General features: G+C 47.7%; 1 protein-coding gene across 1 annotated transcript in view; it reads right to left on the bottom strand.

Moving 5' to 3' along the window:
- The window catches only part of LOC142580259 (netrin receptor DCC-like), a 154,682-nt gene extending 133,666 nt beyond the window's left edge, over window positions 1-21,016 (bottom strand). Inside the window, exon 1 of the mRNA XM_075691136.1 lies at window positions 20,821-21,016. The gene's annotated coding sequence lies outside the window, so the exon portion shown is untranslated. The remainder of the gene's footprint in view (window positions 1-20,820) is intronic.
- Window positions 21,017-24,351: the final 3,335 nt, after the last annotated feature.

The raw sequence follows: 24,351 nt of genomic DNA, 5'->3' as shown, positions 1-24,351 counted from the left end.
AATTCGTGCTGGGCCCTCCCACTGCACGTCTAGTTTGTTGTTTAGCGATGTGCGCAATATCATGACCTCATCGCCAACCTCAAAACGACGGGCCCTGGCTGTCCGATCATAATAAACCTTGGCCCTCTGCTGGGCCTTTGTCATTGCTTCACCTGACAACTCCTGTGCCCTTCTTAAGCGTTCGAGGAGCTTAAGCACGTACTCCACCACGACTGGGTCGTCGCCCCTACCTTCCCATGATTCTCGAAGCATGCGAAGCGGAGATCGAAGCGAGCGACCGTACACCAGTTCAGCTGGCGAAAACCCCGTAGCCGCATGCGGCGCGGTCCTTAAAGCAAACATCACCCCAGGCAGACACAGCTCCCAGTCAGTTCGATGTTCAAAACACAACGCTCTCAACACGCGCTTCATGACGGAGTGGAGCTTCTCAACGGAATTCGACTGTGGGTGGTACACTGAGCTGTGTAGCAGCTTTACCCCACACCTTTCGAGAAAAGTTGTCGTCAAAGCGCTAGTAAACACTGTGCCCTGATCTGATTGGATTTCCGCAGGAAAACCAACTCGCGCAAATATGGACAGTAGTGCATTAACTATCTCAACTGAGCTGAGTTCTTTAAGCGGCACTGCTTCAGGGAACTTTGTCGCTGGGCAGATCACAGTCAAAATGTGTCTGTACCCCGTGGCTGTTACCGGCAGAGGTCCCACAGTATCAATAACGAGCCGTCTAAAAGGCTCCGTAATGATAGGTACCAATTTCAACGGCGCCCTTGATTTGTCCCCTGGTTTGCCCACCCGCTGACAAGTGTCACATGTCCTCACGAAATGGTCTGCGTCCCGAAAACACCCTGGCCAATAGTACTCTTGCAAGAGACGGTCCTTAGTTTTCTTAACTCCTAGGTGTCCGGACCACGAACCCCCGTGTGACAAGCGCAACAGATCCTGACGATAGCATTGAGGCACGACCAGCTGATCGAACTCCACTCCTCTGCGGTCTAGATACTTCCGGTACAGGACTCCACCTCTTTCCACAAAACGCGCAGTTTTCCTGGCGATACCTTCTTTGACATTGCAGCGCACGTTTTCCAGGCTGCCATCCTTTTTTTGCTCGGCTATCAAAGCCGACCGGCTGACTTTTAGCAACCTATCAAGTCCGTCTGACGTAGGCGCGATGAGCAAATCAGTAGATAGCTCTTCTAACTTTCCCGAATCGGGATTTTCCTCTCCAGTATCTGGCGCCTTTAACGTTACAGACTCAAGTTTATTCAGTTCGGGCGTGCTCGGAATATCAGCTTGCTGCGCCTCTGACCCTTTTTCGTTGTTTGATAACGTCGGCCCCGCAACTACCGCCTTTGCAGCGAGCTCCCGAACCTTCGATCTGGTTAAGGCCTGAACACTAGCTTCACCAAACAAAAGCCCCTTCTCGCGCAGGAGGTGATCGGACCTGTTTGAAAATAGATACGGGTACTGGGGTGGCAGCATAGATGACACTGCCGCCTCTGTCTCAAGCGCTCCGAAAGGTCCTTCAATAAGCACTTTTGCTACCGGCAGACACACGCTATGAGCTTCCACGGCTTGCTTGATCCATGCGCACTCGCCCGTGAACATATGGGGTTCTACGTAAGACGGGTGAACTACATCCATCGTAGCTGCGGAATCGCGAAGCACTCGGCACTCTTTCCCGTTTACGAGGAGGTCTCGCATGTAAGGCTCGAGAAGCTTCATGTTCTCGTCAGTGCTGCCTATTGAAAAAAACACAACTTTTGGTGTTGTTTCCGGACACTGCGCCGAAAAGTGACCCGGCTTCTGGCACGTATAACACAAGCGCGCTCGCCTCATCTCGAACCGCTTTCTGCGTTTGGCTGCCGCCGTCTCTTTACGTTTGGTCGGACTGCTTTCGCTCGCATCCGCACTACGCGTGTCCCCCTTTAATCTCATGGGCGTGAACTTCGGCCTCTCAAACTTCGAGCCAAATTCACCCTTTTGACCGTCCTTAGCTCCGCGAGCTCGACGCGTCACAAACTCCTCGGCTAGCTCAGCGGCTCTAGCCACCGTACTCACGTCTGGCCTATCCAAGACCCAGTATCGCACGTTCTCCGGTAACCGACTATAAAACTGTTCTAGCCCGAAACACTGCAGAACTTTATCGTGGTCACCAAACGCTTTCTCTTCTTTGAGCCACTCCTGCATGTTCGACATAAGCCTATACGCAAACTCTGTATATGACTCACTTCTGCCTTTCTCATTTTCCCGAAACTTCCGACGGAACGCCTCCGCAGACAGCCGGTACTTTTTTAGAAGACTCGATTTCACTGTGTCGAAATCCTCTGCCTCCTCTCTATCCAAGCGAGCGACTACGTCGGCCGCCTCGCCGGGTAACAAAGTGAGCAAGCGCTGTGGCCACGTTTCCCGAGAGAACCCCTGCTTCTCGCACGTTCGCTCAAAGTTAACCAGGAACAAACCAATGTCCTCTCCAAGCTTAAACGGCCGCATCAGGTCAGTCATTTTGAACAATACGCGTTCTCCTGCACCGTGTGCCTGACTTCCATTACGAGCGCGTTCCATCTCTACCTCGAGACGCTTCATTTCCAAAGCGTGTTCGCGCTCTTCTTTTTTCTCTTGTTGCTCTCGCTCTTTCTGTTCTTTACGTTCACGCTCTTCTTTTTCTTTCTGTTCTTTAAGTTCGCGCTCCTGTCTTTTTGACCTCTCCTCAATAGTCTCAAGGCATTCCGACAGCTCGTCATCCTCAGCCTCTAACTCAAGAATAGCCTTTAGCAGTTCAGGTTTTCTTAGTTTGTCTGAGACATCCAGACCCAACTCTCTTGCAAGCTCCAACAATTTCGGTTTGCGCAACGACTTCAAATCCATGGCTGCTCTGAATGCTGCTTTCTCTACTGCTTACTATTGTCTTGCCGCAAACTAACCCGGCAGCAACGACAACCACAATTACCAGCTCTGTTTCTGACACTAACAAAAGCCTGGCAAAGCTCAGAAGAAGAAAGTCCCGCACTCACCAAACCTCGCAGGCAGGAATTCCGCGCAGTCGTTCCGCTGCAGGCAACCAGTCGTCACACAGGGCTCGTTGCACTGCTCCCGGATCGTCGTTGAGCTGCTCAGCATACAGTCAACTGCATCTCTTCGCTGCTGGCCTCCGTTGTCGCGATCTCACCGCTGGCAGACAGTTGTTTGAAGTCGGAGGCGATCCCACCGCTGCCACCAGATGTTTGGGATCGGACTGCTGGTACGATCTGTTGGGAACTCGGCGCTGACGCCCGTGGTTGTACCTGGGTCGCAAGCCCCAAGGGTAGCGTTGGCCTGGCGGCCTGGGGTACAACTGGAAGCATCCGAAGGTCCCGGCAAAGCATGAGTCGACTGGTAACAACGAAACAACTTGTTTATTTTAACATCGCAAAGAGTTGGCGGTCAGGTTTGACCGTAGTAGAGAGACGGGAGAGCACTTCACTCAACAGAAGAAATCGGAGCCCTCCCTTTGGCGTCCGGGGGCAGCTGTTTTTATACTCTCGCAGTTGAGGGCAAGAAGGAACCCCTCAAAAGACGAGCACGTGAATGTACAATGGGCTAATGGTGACGCACACTGTCGTAGCGATGCCGTAGCACCATGTCGAGCACGATCTCGTAGCACCCTGTCGTGGCGCTGCCGGTCGGACACAATGACTGTAATGAGAAGATGGTCCCTGCTTTGGCATCGCCTGTTTCGGGCACAATGACTGGAACGAGATCCCTGCTTTGGCATCGCCTGTTTCGGGCCCAATGACTGGAATGAGATCCCTGCTTTGGCATCGCCTGTTTCGGGCACAATGACTGGAATGCGAGGATGATCCCTAGGCGGTCGCATCGCCGCAGTCGCGCCTGGAAACACCTGGCGATGAGTGTTGCGGCGACGACGATCGGGCCAAAATGTCTGCCGCCCCGCCGCAGTCGCGCCGGCAAAACCACGTGTCGCAGGCGAAACGCAACAAAGGGTAGCACAGGTGCGAGCTTAAGTACTTCCGCCAATAGTAAGCGTAAGTCTATCCACAAAACCTAAACAGCCGTCGCAGATTATGGCTTACGAAGACTTAATTGAGTTAGCCTTCGTCTCACGAAGTCTCGTCAGGAGTACTACATGGTTTACTGACATTTAAATGCACGGGGGAGACCATATTCCCACGTATCTCAAGATCAAAAAGCTTTCCTCTTCCAACTCAAATGATACAATCCAAAGAGTGGTCTGGCCCAAATAACAGTCTGTTTTTGGAAGACCTCTGACAGGGTAATTTACTACATAATTTGGAAGACACATTTAAGAGCACAGTGAAAGACAATGCGCGTACTCTAATGTGCTCTGGGAAATTCACGGAATTTGATATAGAATTAGAGCCGCTTCGAGCAATCCGGCGACGTGCCGAACGTAGATACTGACGCACGAAGTCAATGGACGATCTATACGGATTGCTAGATGCCTACAAAAGAAAATCCACCGCTGGTTAGATAAACTCGAGTCACAACGCTGGACTGCTTTCTTTGAATCGCTAGACCCTCGTAAGCCCCTATCGCACTCATGGAGGACGTCAAGGTTCGGTCATTTCGCTCACTATCTTCAACATCTGTATGTTCGGCCTCTCGAGGAAGCTGACCCAAGTGCAACGTATCAAACACACCATGTACGCCGACGACATCACGATCTGGTGCACAGGCGGTAGCGAAGGGCAAGTGAAAAAATTATGGGGTTTTTACGTGCCAGAACCACGATATGATTATGAGGAAGCAGTAGTGTGAGACTCCGGATATTTGTACCACTTGGGGTTCTTTAATGTGCACCTAAATCTAAGTACAAGGGTGTTTTCGCATTTTGCCTCCACTGAAATGCGGCCGCCGTGGCCGGGATGCAATGCCGCGACCTCGTGATTAGCAGCCCAACACCATAGCCACTAAGCAACAACGGTGGGTGAAGGGCAAGTGGAGAGCGCCATGCAAGAAGCCGTAGACTTAATGGAGAATTACGTAATAGTTCTGCGGAAACCAGCAAGGTGGAGAGAAGAAATTAAGGGAAAATTAGACATCCACCCAATCGCCCTGCCATCTGCCAGCCGCCTGGTTAGCTCAGATGGCAGAGCGGCTGCCCCGGAAAGGCGGTGGTCCCGGGTTCGAGTTTAAGACACCACCCATACAGCGGTCTCCATTCAAGGCTCTGGCCCTCTTTCAACATCGTTGAGATATTGATGACGCAAAAGACTTCCTGTGCCAGACTATCCAGGCAACTCGCAGCTTACAACAACTTATCATATTCCATCAGCTTCCCGCCACCACGTGACCCCCGCAAGGATTTACCGTTTTCCCTCCATTAACTCAAGGCGGCGCTAGCTTTGAGCAGACATACACCCGTGAGCAAAAGTACATGGACCAGGGATTGCGCGATAAAACTGATTCTTTCCTCTGCCTCTGAGGGTAACTTGACATCACAGACTGCAATCCAAACTTGCCGTTGCGAATTTTCTAGTGCGTTCGTCAGTTTCCGTTTATGCCTATTAAACTTACGAAGAAATTCTGTTTTTTTCGGCTATCCTGTGGTCCGTATACTTTTTTTCACGGATGTACGTCTTCACCAGGACCTGATGAAATTTTTTACAGAGCTCTGCGTCATCTGGGTGAGCGAGCGAGGAGTGTTCTGCTTGAAATGTATGAGTCGTGGTTAAGTGGCACACTTCCCACAAGCTGGAAGACTAGTCGCGTAGTTCCGCTACTGAAGCCGGGCAAGTCTCCATTGGAGTTTCAATCATATCGCCCGACTGCATTGGATGATCCTCAGACGCCTGGAATAGTACTTGGAATACCACGTCTACCCAGCTGCCATAGCATGCTTCCGACATGGCAGCTCATCGATTGATAACGTCGTCGACCTGGTCACCTACGTTCAGCACTAAAACGTATGTAAACGTCTCTGCGCTTCTTTGTTCTTCGACGTCAAAGGGGCGCACAAGAACGTTACATCCTAGACGCTCTCGAACAGGTAGGCCTCGGTGGTCGGATGTTCTGATGGATACATAGCTATCTCTCAATGCGATCTTTCTTTGTGAGCACTGAGGGCGGCCACACTCCTATACATTACACCTACTGTGGCGTCCCCCAGGGCGGCGTGCTGAGCTCTACGTTGTTTAACCTCACCCTGATTGGTCTCCTTGATCACCTTCCAAACAGTTAAATTATCAATGTACGCGGACGACATATGCGTTTGGGCGCCTGGAGTGACACGCTTACAGCTGCGCGCAAGGCTCCAAAGAGCTGTCCCTTAGACTACGCTTTACCTGCGCAATCAAGGCCAGCAGATTTCATCGGATAAACGTGCACATGTGGCATTTACGCGTAAGCCCATGACGCACTACAGTGCATTAATCAATGGGAAGCTGATGCCGTTAGTACGGTCTTACAAATTCTTCGGTGTCATAATTGACAGAGAAATCTCATGGAGCCCCCATGTATTGTACATGAAGTGGTTCACAGGCATCTCACCTTCTCAAGCTCTTCGCTTTAAAGACCTAGGGAATGTCCACAAGTGCTATGCTTCAACTATACAGAGTACTTTTTCTCGGCTTCTTGCGGTATAGCTTGCCAGCATTGACTAACGCAAGTACAGCAAGCCTACGTACTATTCAAAGCGTTCAGGTCTTCCTCGAAGTGCGTCAACGGTGGCAACTATAGCAATCGCCAGAAACCACCTCATCAATACCCACAACCCACTTGGAGTACTAAGAGTGGTGCACGTAAGGCACCTTGCCCGCACCCCTTGCCACCATCTAGCCTGTCTACCTGCGGAGAGACCACGTGCCTCGTTCTGCTGAACGGTATCCGCACATTGTGAGGTTATACCATCTTGCCTCACACCTGCCGTGATACCTTCAACTCCTCCTTGGTGCCTCATTCAAGCAAATATCAACCTGACAATACCTGGCGTCCAGATAAAAGCAGATTTGTCATCATTGGCTCTTAAACATCTTATCTTACTCCTATTAAATGAGAAATGCCAGTATTATACCCACATATCAACTGACGGCTCCGTTCTGCCGAAGAGCTCTACCGCAGCTGTCGTCATTCCAGCAAAAGTCACCACTATAAAGTGGAAAACATCCCACTTGACAATGTCGACGGCAGCGGAACTCCCAGAGCTTCGAGTCACGCTACAATTTAGTAATTAATGACGAACCAACACACAAATGGTCGATATTATGCGACTCGAAGACGGCACTACAGTATTTATTGTCAGCCTTACGGCGCGGTCCGCGTGAACAGTTGGTATTTGAAATCACAGAAGCCATACACCACCTGACTGAGAGAGGACATGAAATAATTTTTCAGTGGCTACCAAGTGACTGTGGTATCATCGGCAATGAACGCACCGATCAAGCTTCTCGTTCAGCTCATGCGGAAGACAACCGCCATTGATCCCACTGTCTAGGACAGATGCTGCAAGGATGCTTCCCCTACTTGCACGCCAACGCACTACATCAGAGTGGAATGAACCACATTTTATGCACACCCGTTTATACATCCTGGATCCAACCTTAAGCCTCCGACTTCCACCAAGACTTCCCTGAAGAGACGCGACCCTTTTGTGTAGGCTACGGCTGGGCGCCGCCTTTACTAATGCCTACACGTTCCACATAGGGATGACCGACACCGCAGCATGAGGCGATTGCGGCCACGCGGAAACTATTCACGTTCTTTGCCAGTGTCCGCGGTACAGTGTGCAGAGACAATCGCTTTCTCTCGTGCTGAACCAGTTGGACGACCAACCTCTAATGGAAGAAAGAATTTTGGAACATCGACGCGACTTAACATCGCTTCAGAAGGCCGCACAAGTGCTACTGCGCGTCTCGAGATCGACCGGCCTGTGTGAACGCCTTTTCTATGACCTGTTTCCTTTTTCTGTTGCTCCTTTATTTTCCTCTCGCTCTTTGTCGTCTTTACAACTCCTATATACCCCACCCCAGTACAGGGTAGCAAACCGGAAACTCGCTACCTGGATAACCTCCCTGCCTTTCCTCTCTCTCTCTTTCTCTCTATTATAGGGGTGTATACAACGAACGTTCTGTAGATCTGCGCCGCTCGAGCTGATGTGGGTAAGCGTTGGAACACGCTGTTGCGGCTGACTGGCCGAGGCCACAATTGATAGCCGGGGATGGCGCGCTCTGAGTGTTCATCTCAACGTGCATTGAACTGTTCAGTGCATAACCGTATTGAGCGTGCGCTGCTATGGAAGGCAGTAACATTTTTTTATTGAAATGAATATTAGGAGACGTTGGAGCGTATTAGGATCATCTGAAACTTAATATTTTCCCGAAATGTTGGTGTCCTCTAAACTTTTTCAGAGCAAGAGAGAGAGAGAGCAAATGATAAAGGAAAGGTAGGGAGGTTAACCAGGACTGAGCCCGGTTGGCTACTCTATACACTGGGGAAAGGGAAATGGGACGGAAAGATTAAAAGAAGAGAAAGTCTACTGGGGATATTGTTCGGTCACTCAGTCCGGATCACAGACGCTGACTCAATCCAGTAGTTTTCAAATATCGCAGCAGAGTTTTGTGGCCTTTTGTAGCTGCGATATGCGAGGCCATGGTCCCAAGATCTTGTTCAAGGTGAACGGTGTTCTATCTAGCTGATTGAGAGCTGTGCAGAGGTCATGTCTTTCGTTTTCAAAAGATGGGCAGTAGCACAGTAGATGTTCTATAGTTTCCTCGACACCGCAGGCATTGCAGTCGGCGCTATCAGTCATTCCAATCAAAAACGTATATGCATTTGTGAATGCGACGCTTGGGCGTCGCATTCACAGCATTGTTTTCTCATTTCGCAGAAGCCCTGGTAACAGCTGCAGTTGCATAAAGGGGTCGAGGGAATGCAATCGTTCTTGGGTGAATTCAGGTGTGTGCCACTTCTCTAATGTCATACGGTGTGCTACCTTGCTTAGGTGTTGGGCTGCGTCGGTCCGCGATAAAGGTACAGAAACAAGGGTTGCTCCTTCGTGTGCTTTCCTAGCAGCTTCGTCAGCGAGGTCGTTGCCGGAGATACCGCAATGGCCAGGCAGCCGCTGAAACACGACGTCGTGTCCTTTCGCTATCATACGATGGTGCATTTCTCGTATCTCCGACACTAGTTGTTCACAGGACCCGTGACGAAGAGATGACAGAAGGCATTGTAAGGCCACCTTCGAATCGCAGAAAATTGCCCACCGATTAGCGGGCTGGTTGTTAATGTAATCAACGGCACCTCGGAGGGCAACAAGCTCCGACCCAGTCGATGTTGTCAAGTGAGAATTCTAGTATCGGATGCTAATTGATTGTGATGGTATAACCACTGCGCCGGTGGAGCTGGTCTGAGTGGAAGAGCCATCCGTATATATGTGGACTCGGTCAAAGTAGAAAGTGTTCAAACAATTCAGAGCTGCTTGCTTCAGGGCCAAGGTAAGCAGGTCCCCGCCTTCTTTCTTATCCCTGGAACCGTAAGACGCACTTGAGGTTGTTTTAAACACCACAAAGCTGAGGTTGAACGTGCTGAGGGTGGGAAGCCCGATGGTAGACAGGCACGATGAATGCTCACCTCGGTGGAGAAGGACACCAGTGGTCGTCGTTCCGGCCGGCAGGCAAGAGAGCTTGATTGCATGCGTGAAACATGAAGAACATGTGCCCTAAGCGTGTCGGTGCTAATGTAAGTCGTGATCGGATGGTCTCGAGCCATTATAATGGTTCCTGCTGTTGAGGCGCTCCGCGGAAGGTCTAGGCAAACACGTAGTGCCTGTGCTTGCACGCTCTGAAGTTCTCGAAGATTTGACTTGCATGTTTTAGCAAGCACGGGAGAACTATAACGTAGCAATCCGATAAAAAGTGCTCGATATAACTGTAGCATGGAGCCCACTGACGATCCCCATGTTTTCCCGGCGATGAACTTGAAGACATGAACAATAGATGTGAGCTTCTTCAAGTGGGCAACGTGAGGGCTCCAAGAGAGGTCCCGATCCACAATGACACCCAAAAACCGATGATCTCTCTTGTAGGAGATAGGCTGGCCATTGATGCATACTGGATAACGAGACATCGGTTTTTGTGTAAAAGCGACTAACGCACATTTTTCTGTTGAGACGGTTAGGCCTTGCGTGTGAAGATAGTGCCTGTGTTGCTGCTTTCTGTAGCCTTGCTCGAAACTGCAGACGAGTGACCGCTGATGACCAGATGCAGATGTCGTCGGCGTAGATTGAGACACTCACTGTTTCCGGTAGGGATTCGGCCAGCCCAAGAAGCGCGAGGTTGAGAAGAATAGGGCTTAGAACACCACCTTGAGGAACTCCTCGGCATATGTAGTGGTCGGTAGTCGGACCATCTTCCGTACGTACGAACAAGGACCTCTGTTTCAAGTAGTTTTTGAACCATCGATATACTCGCCCTCTAGTTCAATTGTGAAAAGTGCGTCTAGAATGGGTTGATGGGAAACGTTGTCGTAAGCGCCTTTCACGTCCAGAAAGAGCGCTACTGATAATAGTTTCCAAGATTTTTGCTGTTCTACAGATGATACTAGATCGATGACACTGTCAATCGATGAACGGCCTCGTCGAAATCCCGCCATAGAAGCAGGGTAAATATTGTGGTGCTCTAGGTACCATTCGAGACGCATGAGGATCATGCAAGAAGTGCTCTTTTCTGAAGGCCCGCAGTTGGCCATGGTCCAAGTATCTTTTTTTGGGGTGAATGGTCTTCTGTCTAATATCAACAAATTTGCTTGCAGTACCCTTCTTTGTGAATCGTATTTCGTGCACTCGAGAAGATGATGCACATCTACGTCTGGCTGGCCACGAGAACAGTGAGGACTAGAGACACGTTTTATCCTGTACAAGAACTGTCTCGTAAATGCAGTACCAAGACGCAGGTGGTGTACCAATGTTTCAAATTTTCTGTTGTCTCTTAGATTTTCCGGCATTGATAAGATTATACATGGGTCTATAAAGTATAAATCCGAGTTTTTAGTTTGCTGATCAAGCCAGGTAGTTTTGCTGAGGCGACAGGAAATATGTCTCAAGATCAGACGGACTTCACTACGCAATAGGGGAAGATTGGTCGTCGCTGCGTTATTGTGCGCCCAATTCGCAGCTGCGTCCGCTGCAGTATTACCAGGAATTTTGCAGCGCCCAGGTATCCACTGAAATGCAATTACGGGGTTCATTGCGCTTGCTTTTGTAAGTTCTTTGAGCGTCTTATAAAATAGCAAAGTGTTCAAAGAATTTTTCTTATTGCTCTCGAGTAATGTGAGAGCGGCTTGCGAATCGCTAAAGATAACCCATTTTTGCGAATGCTTTTCTGATGTTATGAATCGTAAAGCACACAGGATTGCAAACAGTTCTGCCACGGGGGAAGATGTCTCTCGGAATAATTTAAATGTTTGCTTTAGAGCTAAATGTGGAATGACGAATGCTGAAGTCGAGGAATTTTTATGACACGAACCATCTGTATACACGTGGATGTACTGGGGATATAATGAGTAAATTTGGAAGAGCGCCAGTTGTGCGGCTACTATGCACATGTCTCTCTTAGCTATAATCCCTTCAACCGATAATTCTATTTTAGGACATGTTAACATTCATGGGGGGTAACTAACATCCACTTTGCATAATTCATCTTGGTAATGATGCTTTATGTTCTCGAACAAGATCTTGAATTTTGCTTTTGTTTATTTCTGTAAGCGCGTGATTTAATGGATGTTTCTCGTGTTGGGTTAAGATGCGCTAAATATATCGGCATGTTTCAACCGTTCGTATGACTGTAAATGGTGGGTAACGAGCTTCAGCAATTACTAAAGAACTCGAGGTAGCCTGCGGAACCCCAAGACACACTCGCAGTCCCCTTGCCAGTAAACGTTGAAGACTTTCCTCAGAAGTTTGCGATAAACCATGGAGAATATGTGCCGAATAAGCAATGTTTTGTTTTATGAGTGCGGTATGAACTAGTAGTAGTAAAGAGACAGATCCCCCCCCACGTTGTGTCAGCGTGTCGCCGAAGTTTTTTTATTACTGCATTGGTCTGCTTTTCAATTGCGCGGATGTGTGATGCCCATGTCAGCTGGCGGTCAAGAATAACTCCAAGTAATTTATGCTCTTTCACAAACATGAAAGTTTGCCCATTAAGCGTAAGTTGGAAATTATTGAGCTGTTGTCTAGTGAAAGGAAGTACGGCTGTCTTTGCGTATGAAAGACTCATGCCTCTTTCTTTTAAAAAGGTGTCGATACTATCAAGACCCTCTTACAGCGTTGTTTGAATGTCTTGTATACGAGATCCAGAGGCCCATATGCAGATGTCATCTGCGTACAGAGAATACTGTAGACCAGACGGGAGTTTTTGTGGCAAGGCTGCCATGACACAGTTGAATAAAAACGGGCTGAGAACACTGCCCTGCGGAACGTCCTGCGTGATGCTGTGATAATTACTCTCCCCTTTGATTGTTTTGATAAATATGTTTCTATCTTTCAAGAAATTTGTGACCCATCGCAGTGTTCGACCATGTAGGCCAAGCTCTAACATACCAGCAAGGACGTGTATGTGACTTACAGTGTCGAATGCTCTATGAACGTCTAAGAATACTGCTACTGTCACATTTCCACAAATTCGTTCATGTTCGACGCACGTGGCAATATCTAATACTGCATCCATTGTACACAGATTTTGTCGAAAACCGGTCATGTAGTTGGAAAACACATTTGTGTGTTCACACCGCCATTGCAGTCGACAGTTTATCATCTCCATTGGTTTGGAAAAACAGCTTGGGAGACTGACGGGTCGGTAGGAGTCAAGACAAAGGGGAGTCTTTCCTGATTTTAGTACTGGAATTACCCGAGCTAATTTCCGTGAATCTGGGAGAGTCTCATATCCAGATATCATTAAATATCTCCAAAAGAGCCATTCTTCCTGCTGGACCTAGGTTCTTTAACATCACATACGTAACACCATCAGGGCCTGTGGTTGTCTTCGTACGGCACGACGAAAGAGCCCATTTCAATTCATTTAAGCTAAGCTCACTAAAGTTGAGGATGTTGTGACATAAAGCACGCACGAACCTTCTGTTCTGCTAGTGCTGTCTAACTTGTAACCTGTAGGCAAGTAAACGGAATTCCTGGTCTGGATATAAGTTGACAGAATTCGTCAGCAACAGATGTTTCCGTAATGCTTCGAGCTACGGTAAGGGCTCGGAAGGGATGGCTCTGGGTAACTGGACCACTAAAACATCGGACAAATGACCATATTCTGGGAACTGCAGTGAAAGGAGACAACGACACGCAGTATTCTCGCCATCTTCTCGTACCTAATTTTTGTAAGCGTCTGCATGAAATTGACTGAACTTTCTGTGCCATCTTGTCATCCAGATTTCCACTGCGGCGGTAAGCACGTTCTGCGCGTCTTCTAATTGCTCTAAGACATTCATATTTACCGTCGACTGCAGCGTATTCATTTCGAACAATGACTTGATTTGGGCAAATCTTGTAAGACTCACACAATATATTTGCAAAACTTTGAAAGTTCGGATTTTCGCCCAATGAGTTACTTAAACGGTGACGAAAACTTTGCCAATTAGTATATCTTGAGTAGCGCCAGGTCCCTTCACTCCGTATGAGACGATGTTTGACCAGGATCGGAAAGTTATCACTACCGTGCGTTTCTACGTCCGTTGACCACTCAACGCCATCAAGAAGGTCTTGTGAGCAGAGCTTAACATCTATACAGCTTGAGTAACGAAACCCCCGCAAGAACGTTGGAGAGCTGTCATTTAACACGATCAGATAACTTTTTTTCAGCGGCAGACTCTACAATGCTTGTGCGGGAATTATGATATTCACTGCCCCAGATGACGTTATGTGCGTTGAAGTCCCCACAAACCAGCCCATGCGAGTTTGCGATACCAAACACATTCACCAAGCTGTCTACTGATATTTGCTTGAACATTGTAGATAAAGACTGATCACTGTGACGTTTGTATTTCTAAAAGATATCTTGCATGCTACGAGCTCCGGTATATCTAAATCGCTCGACTGTATTAAATAGGATGGCAGGTCTTTTCGCACGCATAACATCGCTCAGCTACTTCCAGCAATGCTCGATGATTTATATATAACATAGTTTGAAAGACGAAAGTCATCTTGTACGCCAGCCTCCTGTCTACATAAAACAGGAAAATTATGTTTAGCTAGAAGTTTGCGAAAATCAGCTGACTTATATCGAAGGCTATTAGCATTCCACTGAAATATGAAAACAACGTTGTAACGATTATTCATTGCAAGCCGGCCGTGGAGCTATTGGTGGTTGTGGAAGCACCAACGATTCCATAGAAAGCATTGCTTTTACCTCTGGTAGGTTGTTTGCCTGTGGAATGGCACTGAGAATTGCACGCAGAGCTGTGAATAGCATGGTCAGGATCATCTGTGCCACGGGTAAAGACGCGTAATCACCAAACGACGCTGAAGCTCCATGTGTTCTCGAAGCAGGTGGTTGAAGAGCTGACTGAGATGGTCGCTGGGATGACTGGTGTTGTTGAGGCGAATGCTGAGGTAGTCGCTCAGATGTTAGATGAGGTTGCTGTGTCAATGGCAGAGGGTGTTGCTGAGAAGGTCGGCGAATTTCACTCGAAGCCTGGGCAAGATAAGTAGTATTCTCTGAAGGTGGATCATGCCGCTCGCTGTCAGAACGTTGTCGACATGAGTGCTTTAGAGCTGCAGAATAGCTCATATGGACCCCTTGCTCTTTTTCTTTGTTAGGAGTTGGAGGTGCGCATCTTACATCAAGGTTGGGTGGGGGCGCATTACGAGGAGGCAGCCTTCCGCATTTTAACTCATGTCTGCGTAACCTTGAGGCAGCTCTGCTCTTAGGGCACCCGGAGTAGGCAGCTGTATGGTTTCCGCCACAGTTGGCACACTTTGGCTGACACACAGACTTGCACTCTGAATGGTTGTGCTCTTCTGAGCATATCTTGCAGCGACGTGGACTGCGGAAGTTCTTCGATGAATGTGCAAATCTCTGGCAGTTGTAGCATCTCAGAGCAGGGCCATGATATTCTTCTACGGGATGACTCATGAAACCTAAATGCACTCGTTGCGGCATTGGTTTGTCTTCTCTGAAATGGAGAATGTCGGTTGTCAGAGGGCGTGATTCTACAGCTCGGTCTTCTTGGCGATTGTAGCGCGCCTGACGACGGGCAGATGTCACGCCAAAATCCTTTAGGAAATCAACCAGTTCTTCCGTATACTCAACTGGCACGTGGCGTATCTTGCCAACATTCTTGGTATAAGATGCCGGGATAAATGGGTTGACTCCCAAACCAGCCACTTCGCTCATCGACAGTAGATGTCTACCTCATGTTTGCGTCCTACAGCCTCATATTGCGTCCACCTCATGTTTGCGTCCTAGAGTTTTTAGAGCCCCCTGTAAACTCGCGAGGTTGTGCTCTCTAATACGCAATCGGAGCGAAAAGAAAAGTGAAAAAAAAAATGCATGTGAGAAGAGACATGTAAACCCCCTGGGGACTTGCGCTACTGAGGTCGCTTACCAGATTCCGCTCCGCTGCGGTAAAGTTTACATTGGCCAAACGGGTCGGCGTATAAACGACCGACTCAGCGAGCACTCGGCGTCTTTAAAGGCTGTTGCGAGTGGTATGCACCTACCAGCACACAAAAGATTGCGGTTGCACCCCGCTATTTAGAAATGCATCCATTTTAAACAAGTTTAATGACAGACTGACGAGTGAAATTATTGTGGCTGACCAGATATACGCACAATCTGCCACGTGCGTCAGTGTCCCGTCAGTTGCCTCGACGGATAAGGAAATTAGATGTCCCCTTGGGCGTTAGTATTTTTCGCATGTGATTATGCTTGAGCTTCGTATCAGCCTTTTGACTGCGCATGTGCTGCCCTCCGCTCCCTGGAAAACCTTTCATTAAACTTCAGCTGTAAGTGAGCGTCTGTCCTGCCCACCCCGTTTCTTCACGTCCGTATTTCCGCTCAACGACACTACATGATGCACCAACGGGCCCAACAGTCTACGCTTCTGTAACTTTCATATTTACGTTTAGTCACAACGCACGTATGCGCAACTTCTCAGGCTTGCACTCCGCCTCAGTGATAGTTCCGGCTTCGCATGTTTCAATTATCCGCAAGAAAAGTGAAAAAATAGTTATCGAGAAAGCGGTCAAACAAGGAGACAATCTCTCCTATGCATGCTTAGAAGTATTCAAGCTATTAGACTGGGAAGGATTAAGGGCGATGATCAACAGCGAATATCTCAACAACCTTCAGCTTGCCAATGACATTGATCTGTTCCGCAACGCTGGTGACAGATTGAAACAATTGACTGAAGGCCTTAACCGAGAAAGTGTAAGAGCAGGTTGGAGAATAATATGCAGAAGAATAACATGTAGAAGATATAGGCAATGTTGTGTAACCTGTCAAGAGAACAAGAATTCATCATCGGCAGTCAGCCTCTAAAGTATGTACAGAAATAAGATTACGTAGGCCGATTACTCACAGGGAACAGTGATCATGAGACGGAAATTTATAGGAAAATAAAGATGAGTCGGAGTGCATACGGCCGGCATTACCAAATCGTGACCGGGAGCTCACCACCGCCGTTGAAAAAAAAAGTGTACAATCATTCGATTCTTCTAGCACTATCGTATGGGGCAGAAACTTGTAAGTTATCAATGAAGCTTGAGAATAAGATAAGGATCGCCCTAACAAGCGATAAAACGAAAAATGTCAGGCCTAGCGCTGAGAGGAAGAAAGCGGTGTGGATCAGATAGCAAACGGGTTTAGTTGTAGTTGAAATTAAGAGGGGAAATAGGAGCTGGGCAGGCCGCGTAATTCATAGGGCAGATAATCGGTTGTCCATTAGAAATACAGAGTGGGTGCTGGGGGAAAAGAAGCGCTGTCGAGGACGGCAGAAAATTAGGAGGGGTAATGAAATCGAGAAATTTGCAGGCATAACTTGGAAACAGCTAGCGGAGGTCAGGGGTAAACAGGTCGCTGGGAGAAGATTCCGTCCTGCAGTGAACTTGGAAGTACTGTGTTGACGTTTTACAACATCCAAAATACGCCCGGAATTTTAACGGACTGTTGCTATTGAGCCGCTGATAGCTTCCTACTGCCAGGCTGCATTCCCATATTCACAGAACGGCGTCGGGCGCCGCTTCGATACCGCCACCACCCCCCCCCCCCCTCTGGCATTTTACTATATGTGCACTGACTGCTCTGAACAAATTGTGTCGCAAGATCGACGACTCGAACCAATTGGATCCGAAACCAGCTAGAATGTTGAATCACTTTGTACTTCGTGTATGGTGCTGTGCAACATTCTGACGTGCAATTGAGCGTGCGTTTTTATGAGGCTGGTAAATTTATGGCAACGTTGGCGCTGAGTACCGTAGTGATATTGACTGATTAGCCTTGACTTCTATGAGGTGCCACTTGGGCTACGACAGACAGCATAGTTAGAGGCTCCAGGCCATGACATCATCAACCTATGATTTATTACCGGTCTCCAAAATCGTTGTATACGGGCCTTTGTGCACTTCGCCTGTCGGAATGCGGTCGCCTGAACCGACGAAACAAGCTCTTGACCTGGTGAAATGCATCATCATGTTTTATCAGCTGAGGAAAAGCCAAGAAGAAGCGATGAACGCTGATACGATGTCAAAGTGTGTTGGCATCGAAACTTGCTGGTGTGGATGTTACGCAGTGACGTTTGCTGTCATAAATTGGCAGTATCGGTAGTCATGACTTCTTTCCGCATTTCTATTTTAGGGCTGCCTTCACATGATAGCTCTCCGTGCCCTCGACAGTGATACCATGCAAAGGGAGCGCGCGTTTCGTCGTCGGTTGGCGGTCGACGACATCGTCGACCAGCAATTTAGACGGTACCGGCTGCCGAGGGAGCTGATATTGAGCCTATGCGCGTCACTAGAACCGCGCCTGCAACCGTGTGTAGCGCCAGCAGATAGCATTCCAATGAACGTACGGGTGCTGGGCCCCTTGAATTGAAGTCATACGAACTATATATTATGGAGCTTTTCTTTATTAGCGTAATTAGTAATAGATAAAGACATTTAGTCGCTTTGTAATACGATGGTGGTGTATAAGGCGGGGTTAGCCTGGCAGACCTGGCCGGCAATTGCTTCTACTGAGCGTCTCTTTCTGCGCCAAATATGCCGCCATGTGTCCATTAGTCCTATCTTCTGCCGAAATGTGAGAAGAACGCGTAACACTCCCACTGCAGTCCCTTTGACGGCGCTGCAGGGGGTGGACGGACGAGCGTGGTTGCGCTTGTCGGCGCTGTAGCAGACGCCTGGAAAAGGAAGCTGTCGAATAAGGGTGCGCAGTGGTTCGCCGTAATAATATAGCCTCAAATACATATGCCTGATGCGTGATCATGCTATCAGTTGTGCGCGCTTCTTTCATTTCTTGTCGTTTAATCCGATATTTGCCTCCTCCTGGCTCTCATACGACGCCGTTAAGTTAAATGCGCTGCCACTTCGGTTGCACCCTTATCTCAGCGTAAGAACTTTTTGGCTAAGAAATGCGTACAAATAGTGGAGCTTCCTGAATTCCGCCCCTGGTTCCGTTCAACGAGCTTTTGTTCGCAACACCTTAATGCAAAACCAACGAACCATAAGGATGTTTCGTTTAGGCAACAATTGCGTTTAAGCGATATTCTGTTTATGAAGATTCTACTGTAATAAATTTCTCCCTCTCTCCTGGAAGCGCTCTTAGGGGGTCTTCGTAGGCGTTAAGAGCTGCTGCGCAATTCTTTTGCGCTTAGTGCAGTCTGACTTCTCTGGTAGAGACAGAAGTTACTGGCCGTTCAACGCGCATGTTTCTATCTGTCTGATACGTGACATATTTTCGTTGCCCTACCTCAGGCAGCTAATGGTATTTGATGGGAAAGCCTACATGGATGGTTTCATGAGCGTCGTGGAAGCAGCTCCCACCACGCTAGTGCCAAAATTTGGCGGCTACAATGACGTCAGTGCCCCGTACTATAACGCGCACACCGTTTAGCCTTGTGACGGCTACTGTTTTATACCGGTTGTTCACTTATCGCAAGACGCGCCTATTGTGCTGTTGTGTTTCTTGCTTACACCGCTTCTCGACCTGCTAGTACCCAAAGATCGCTTGCGCGATGACGTCTGTGCAAACTGTCTATAATGGTGGGTGGTGGGAAGGGGGGGGGGGACGCTCTTTCGAAGTGTATACCATTACGGCACGAAGCGAGAAAAAAAGACGGTAAGCAATCGCTTTTAGTTCTTTTTCCTCTCTCTCCCGGCTATTATATACGCAGCCAAAAACCCTCAAATTGGGTTGGACGCAACAATCTCGGAAACGTGATAATCGACCCTTGTGTGCTGTCCATGGGTCGCGAACGCGAGGTAATTTCACCACCGCTACCAATTATCAGTGACATATTTTCAGAGGACGCTGCTTTTTTTCTTTTGAGCGGTAGAAATAAAATGCAGGGGTGTGTAGGCTGCCGCTGCGATCAGCCGGCTGGGGGTGGCAATGTGTGCAGCGCAAGCGAAAAGTGTCCTGAATTTATCTTTTAGCAGAAAATTTTCGCCGTTTTATCTGATGCGTACGTTGCGCAGACGTGCTCACTTTCTCGAGTCAGTGTGCTCGATACCGTGCCTTGTAGTTCATCGCCCTCATTCTCTCTCTCTCTCTTATTTCTTTCAAGTGCATATATGCTTTCAAAACCAATAATAATCGTTCGCAGCTGCACAAATGCGCCCACGCCTTGTTATTTTTCTCTCTGTGTCAACGTGTACTTCACTACCTAAGCAAGTTAAACAAAATGAAACAGTCAGGTTTGGCCTTTCGTAATCCGCGTGCTTGGGGCCTCGCTGTATTGCGAAACAGCTGTGGGTACAGCGCGAGAACGGACAATATGCGCAAAGATACGCGCGATCAAGTCGCCTCTTGGTCGAATGTGTGCTGCCGTCCACTCACTTAACACGACACTCTGGACACGCGCCTGGACACGGTCTCAGCTAGCAGGTTCAGGATACAAAAAGAACGTTTGTATAGTTTAAGAAAGGACGAAACCTAGTTAACCCGCACACGGTGTTGTCATTGGAAAGCTTAAGCTTTTTATCTGCAAGAGAAACAAAGAGGCGACATCACAGATCCTCGCGTTTAATGTATGCGAGACAGCACTTGCACAGTCATAAATGTTGCGTACGATTTCACTGATATTCCTGCGTTCAATTCGTTATTTCGCGCCCGTCAGAACTTCCCCCGTTGGAGAAAAAGGAACTGTTTCAAGAACGGAAAGTTTACTTACATAGCTTCATTTTTGTTGCTCCACAGCAAGGAAAGAAACAAATGAAAACTCGTACTACACGGATGACGAAGAGATGGCTTGACTGTGTAAAAGTCGCTCCCGTAGCGCAGTAGGCAAAAAAAAATCATCTATAAGGCACCTGCTCAGACATCATTGTGCATGCTTTTGTTGCTTATCCGAGAGAGCAATAAAAACTTCGTTTCGCAATTTACATACGAGTAGCTTCGCATATCGCAACGCGACACTGATGCCGTATCAATAACCGACAACACTATACCCGAAAAAAGAAGAGGTAAACAAAGCCTGCGGAAAGCCACAGTGCGTGACGTGCTCCACCAGAATTACATGGACAGAGGACAGTTTCGTCTTACAAACACTCTGCTGGAGCAAGCAGGCACTGCTTGTTACGCGCTTGGCGCATTAATCATGCCATTGTACAGCAGCCATAGACAACATGTGAGTATCGACACCTACTTGGTACCAGTTGGAGGAGCGTACGCCGTCACATCTTCGGCGCGCGGCTGGCCGATACTATCGCACTGCGATTCTTGTCCGCGACAGCGCGCACTACGCTAGCTGCCCTGGAAGCGCTCCGCGACAGTGAGCGACGAAACGACGAAACGGCGGCTCAATAGCACACCCAGCCTGTGTGCAAAGCCTGCCGGGATGCAAAAAAAAAAATGGTCGTGCTGGCCCTGTGGTACGAAGCGGGGTACCGAGCCCCTGTTGATTGCAGCCACGGAGGCTTCCGCTTACTACATGTTCAGTCGGAAGCACTGACGACACGCTCGATCAGCGGCGTGCACTTGACTCGACAATTCAAGGGCCCATCTGCATCATGGCGAACGCCACGCACACTAGCCACGCATGCTGCGCCCCGTGGCCGTTATTGGCTGTTGCTCAACGTGGCTTCTTAGGATAGCGCGTGCTAACAAAAAAACAACACGATAGAAAAAAAAAACGAAATTTCCTCTGTGGCTTGGCTGCTCACAATTGTTGCTCGTGCCAGCTGCGGAGACAACATCCGAAAGTTCGTGCCCTTGCCTACTCACTGTTCTTTTTTTATCAATATATGGATCGGAATTTTTTTTAGCTAGTAGATATACCGATTATGATTCTTCGAAAGCGTGAAGAGGTGTGTGTCGGGTTATAGTAAGGGACGGCGGAAATGTTGGCGGCGTAAACTTGTGGTGGTAAAACAGTGCATGTCGTACTTGATTTTCTATTTCCATGCTAAGACATTTGTTAAAAGTGGACCGAAGCGCAAGACTCGTTTCGGCGGTGGCAGTATACGGTGTGTCGCTACATTAATTGCTTCAATGGTAATCGCATTAACGTCGACATGTACTTGTGAGGTGGGTTCTGCCGGAATATTTTCGTGGCATGCTTATGTAAAAAAAAAGATGTCGGTACAAGAGAATCGTACCGGCTGTTGCTTGTCACAGGGAAAAGTATTAAAGTAAGTCACATGGCTTTACAAACAATTAACGAGAGGCAGCGCATGAACAAAATGTCAATTACACGAGACATGACGTAGAACACCACGAGGGGAAAATGTATCGTAATATGAGTTTGACCGGGCGACAAAAGTATGTGTGAACACCAGACCAGTCGTACAATTTCACGAGGTAATTCCGCAAGAGAGAAACTGGTGGCATACAATATCGTTGTTTCTCCCCCCCCCCCCACCAAAAAAAAAAACACAGCAGTAGAATCGCCTTTCAAAACTATATTTTGCAGCAACGAGTGCGCGCGTTTCGACTGTACTCGTCTGCAACATTATTACTGATATTCCAGCGTAGTTGGAGAAGTGCAGTTTGAAATAAATGAATGCCTTCCTATCTTTTGACCAAACCTATCCTTCTTCTGCGCAAAATTTATCAAATTCCACATAAGGGAATTTCTACTTATGTCAAAACTGCTTGCGTTATGCCCTGGCTACCCGTATATAATCAGTTTTCCTCGAATAACATACCAGCTTGTTGCCTCTAATTTGACATCTCGAAGAACAAAATTTTAGTGCCTGCTTCCAACACTCAGCAAGACGCGCTGGTGCTCCCTCGGCGACGATAGATACATGGCTGCGTGTTTCGCATTAATCAAGGCGAAAATATTTTTCCCCGTTTAGAGCTTGTTGAAGTTTTCTATAAAATTTTAGACACTTTACTAGGGTTGTGTAAATATTGAAAATTTCTAACACGGATTAAATATTAGTTGTAATTACATTGGTATCCAATTCGAGAATTCACTATACAGAGTTGTGGAATATTTGTTTCGGTTCGAAAATAAATGACATCAACACTTATTGTAACTGTAGGCTCAGCAAGACAGGTGCAGGTGGGGACTCTTCCGAATGATTCTGCTGCAAAGGAGCCGCCATTTCTGCTCTGGGCACCGGTTGCTGAGCGAATAGAGGCAGTAGCTGAATTGGGCTATGTCATTTCCCTCGATTTCTAGTCATTGAATAATGAAGCCTTGCCTTTAAGCAACTTCATAATTACTTTTCTCGATTTAGGCAAATCGATCTATTATTTCGACAATCTCACCATGTTTGCATCCCTTTAAAGTGATGTACGTGCTGTATGACTAAGCTTTGCTTTGTTCATTAGTACGGTAGCTAGCTGGACGAGTCGCTACATCTGCATTATTATTACTTACAGCTCGCACTAAAAGCACGGACGAAGAAGAGAGAGGAAACACGTGTCTTTAGTGCGCGGTGTAAGTAATAATAATTGCTTTGTTCAGTTCTGAAGGGCATTGAATATAGAAAATGTTGTAAATAAACCATCTTTTTTTTTTTTACAGAATGAGCTCCACGCAACCTTTATATTTCCCTTCACTTAGGAATGCGAAAATATTCCGTATTTTATTCTATATTTCCTACTAGAATTCACATTTTCCATTCGCTACAGAAGTTTGGCTATTCGAACAACCCTAATTTTGAAATATTTTAGGGACACACACACAAACGTGCGTGTGTGTGTCGCAGAAAGAACGAGGAAAAGTGGCCAGAGGGGCACGCACTGCAGCTGGGCCTTCCGTGTCCCTCCGAGCTTGGGAAACTGGGAGCGCTTCTATGTTATGATCTCGAGAATCAGCTTTACTGAAGTGATCGAACACTTACCAAAATTTCAGAATTCATTTAATTATTTTAGATAATTTACACTTTCATTTGCTGGGCCTCTGGAACTTTCGCGAGCAACTACTTTCTTTTCTTTGCTTGTAGAAGTAAGTTAACATCACGAGAGAGAGAGCGAGAGGGAGAGTAACATTTTATTACAAAAAAACAAGTAACGCCAGTTCCACGCACTGAAAGCTGTCAAAACAGCGACGCTGGTGGTCGTTTTCTCAAGTTTGAACTCGTGTTTAGCGCGATTTTCATGAAAGTCATTTGTCTCGTTGTCGTCGTCTTGCTATATTCGAGCTTCAGTTCCGGATTGCGCACACTCTTCAGTCAAAGGGCGCGCACTGGCGAAACACCTGCTCCTATACCTCTCTCCTCCTCCTCGCCGGCTCACCCTTGATTGGTCCGCTACCATTCCGGCGGGGCCCCGGATGGATGGATGGATGCTGAGCGCCCCCTTTCCAACCGGGCGGTTGGTTGCGCAACCAAGCTCCTCTTATTTTATTGCCTAATGTCCTACCTGTGTTAAAAAAAGAAGAAAAAAAAGGAAAAAAACGGAAAGGAAAAAAACCACGATGAATTCCCATAACCACACTTTCAAAACCCCTATTGTGAACATTGTTTTTGCACTCCACCATTGTTTCCCGTTTCCTTGCTTTTTTTTCGCCAATCTTCCAATCGCCGCTTACTAATCTCTACTGCGCACATGTTTACTTTCCCCATGCTCTCGCTGAACCCAAGGGATTCAAGGAGGTCAGAGGTACCTAAATCGACCACTGGGCAGATATTTTCACATTCTAATAAAACATGCTCCATAGTTTCCCTAGCTTTACCACAGCAAGCACATCCTTCTTCTTCCTTCTTATATCTCGCTTTATGAG

This window comes from Dermacentor variabilis, chromosome 1 (genome assembly GCF_050947875.1).
Source record: "Dermacentor variabilis isolate Ectoservices chromosome 1, ASM5094787v1, whole genome shotgun sequence".
Lineage (NCBI taxonomy): Eukaryota > Metazoa > Arthropoda > Arachnida > Ixodida > Ixodidae > Dermacentor > Dermacentor variabilis.
This window is presented reverse-complemented; position numbering and strand designations above follow the sequence as displayed.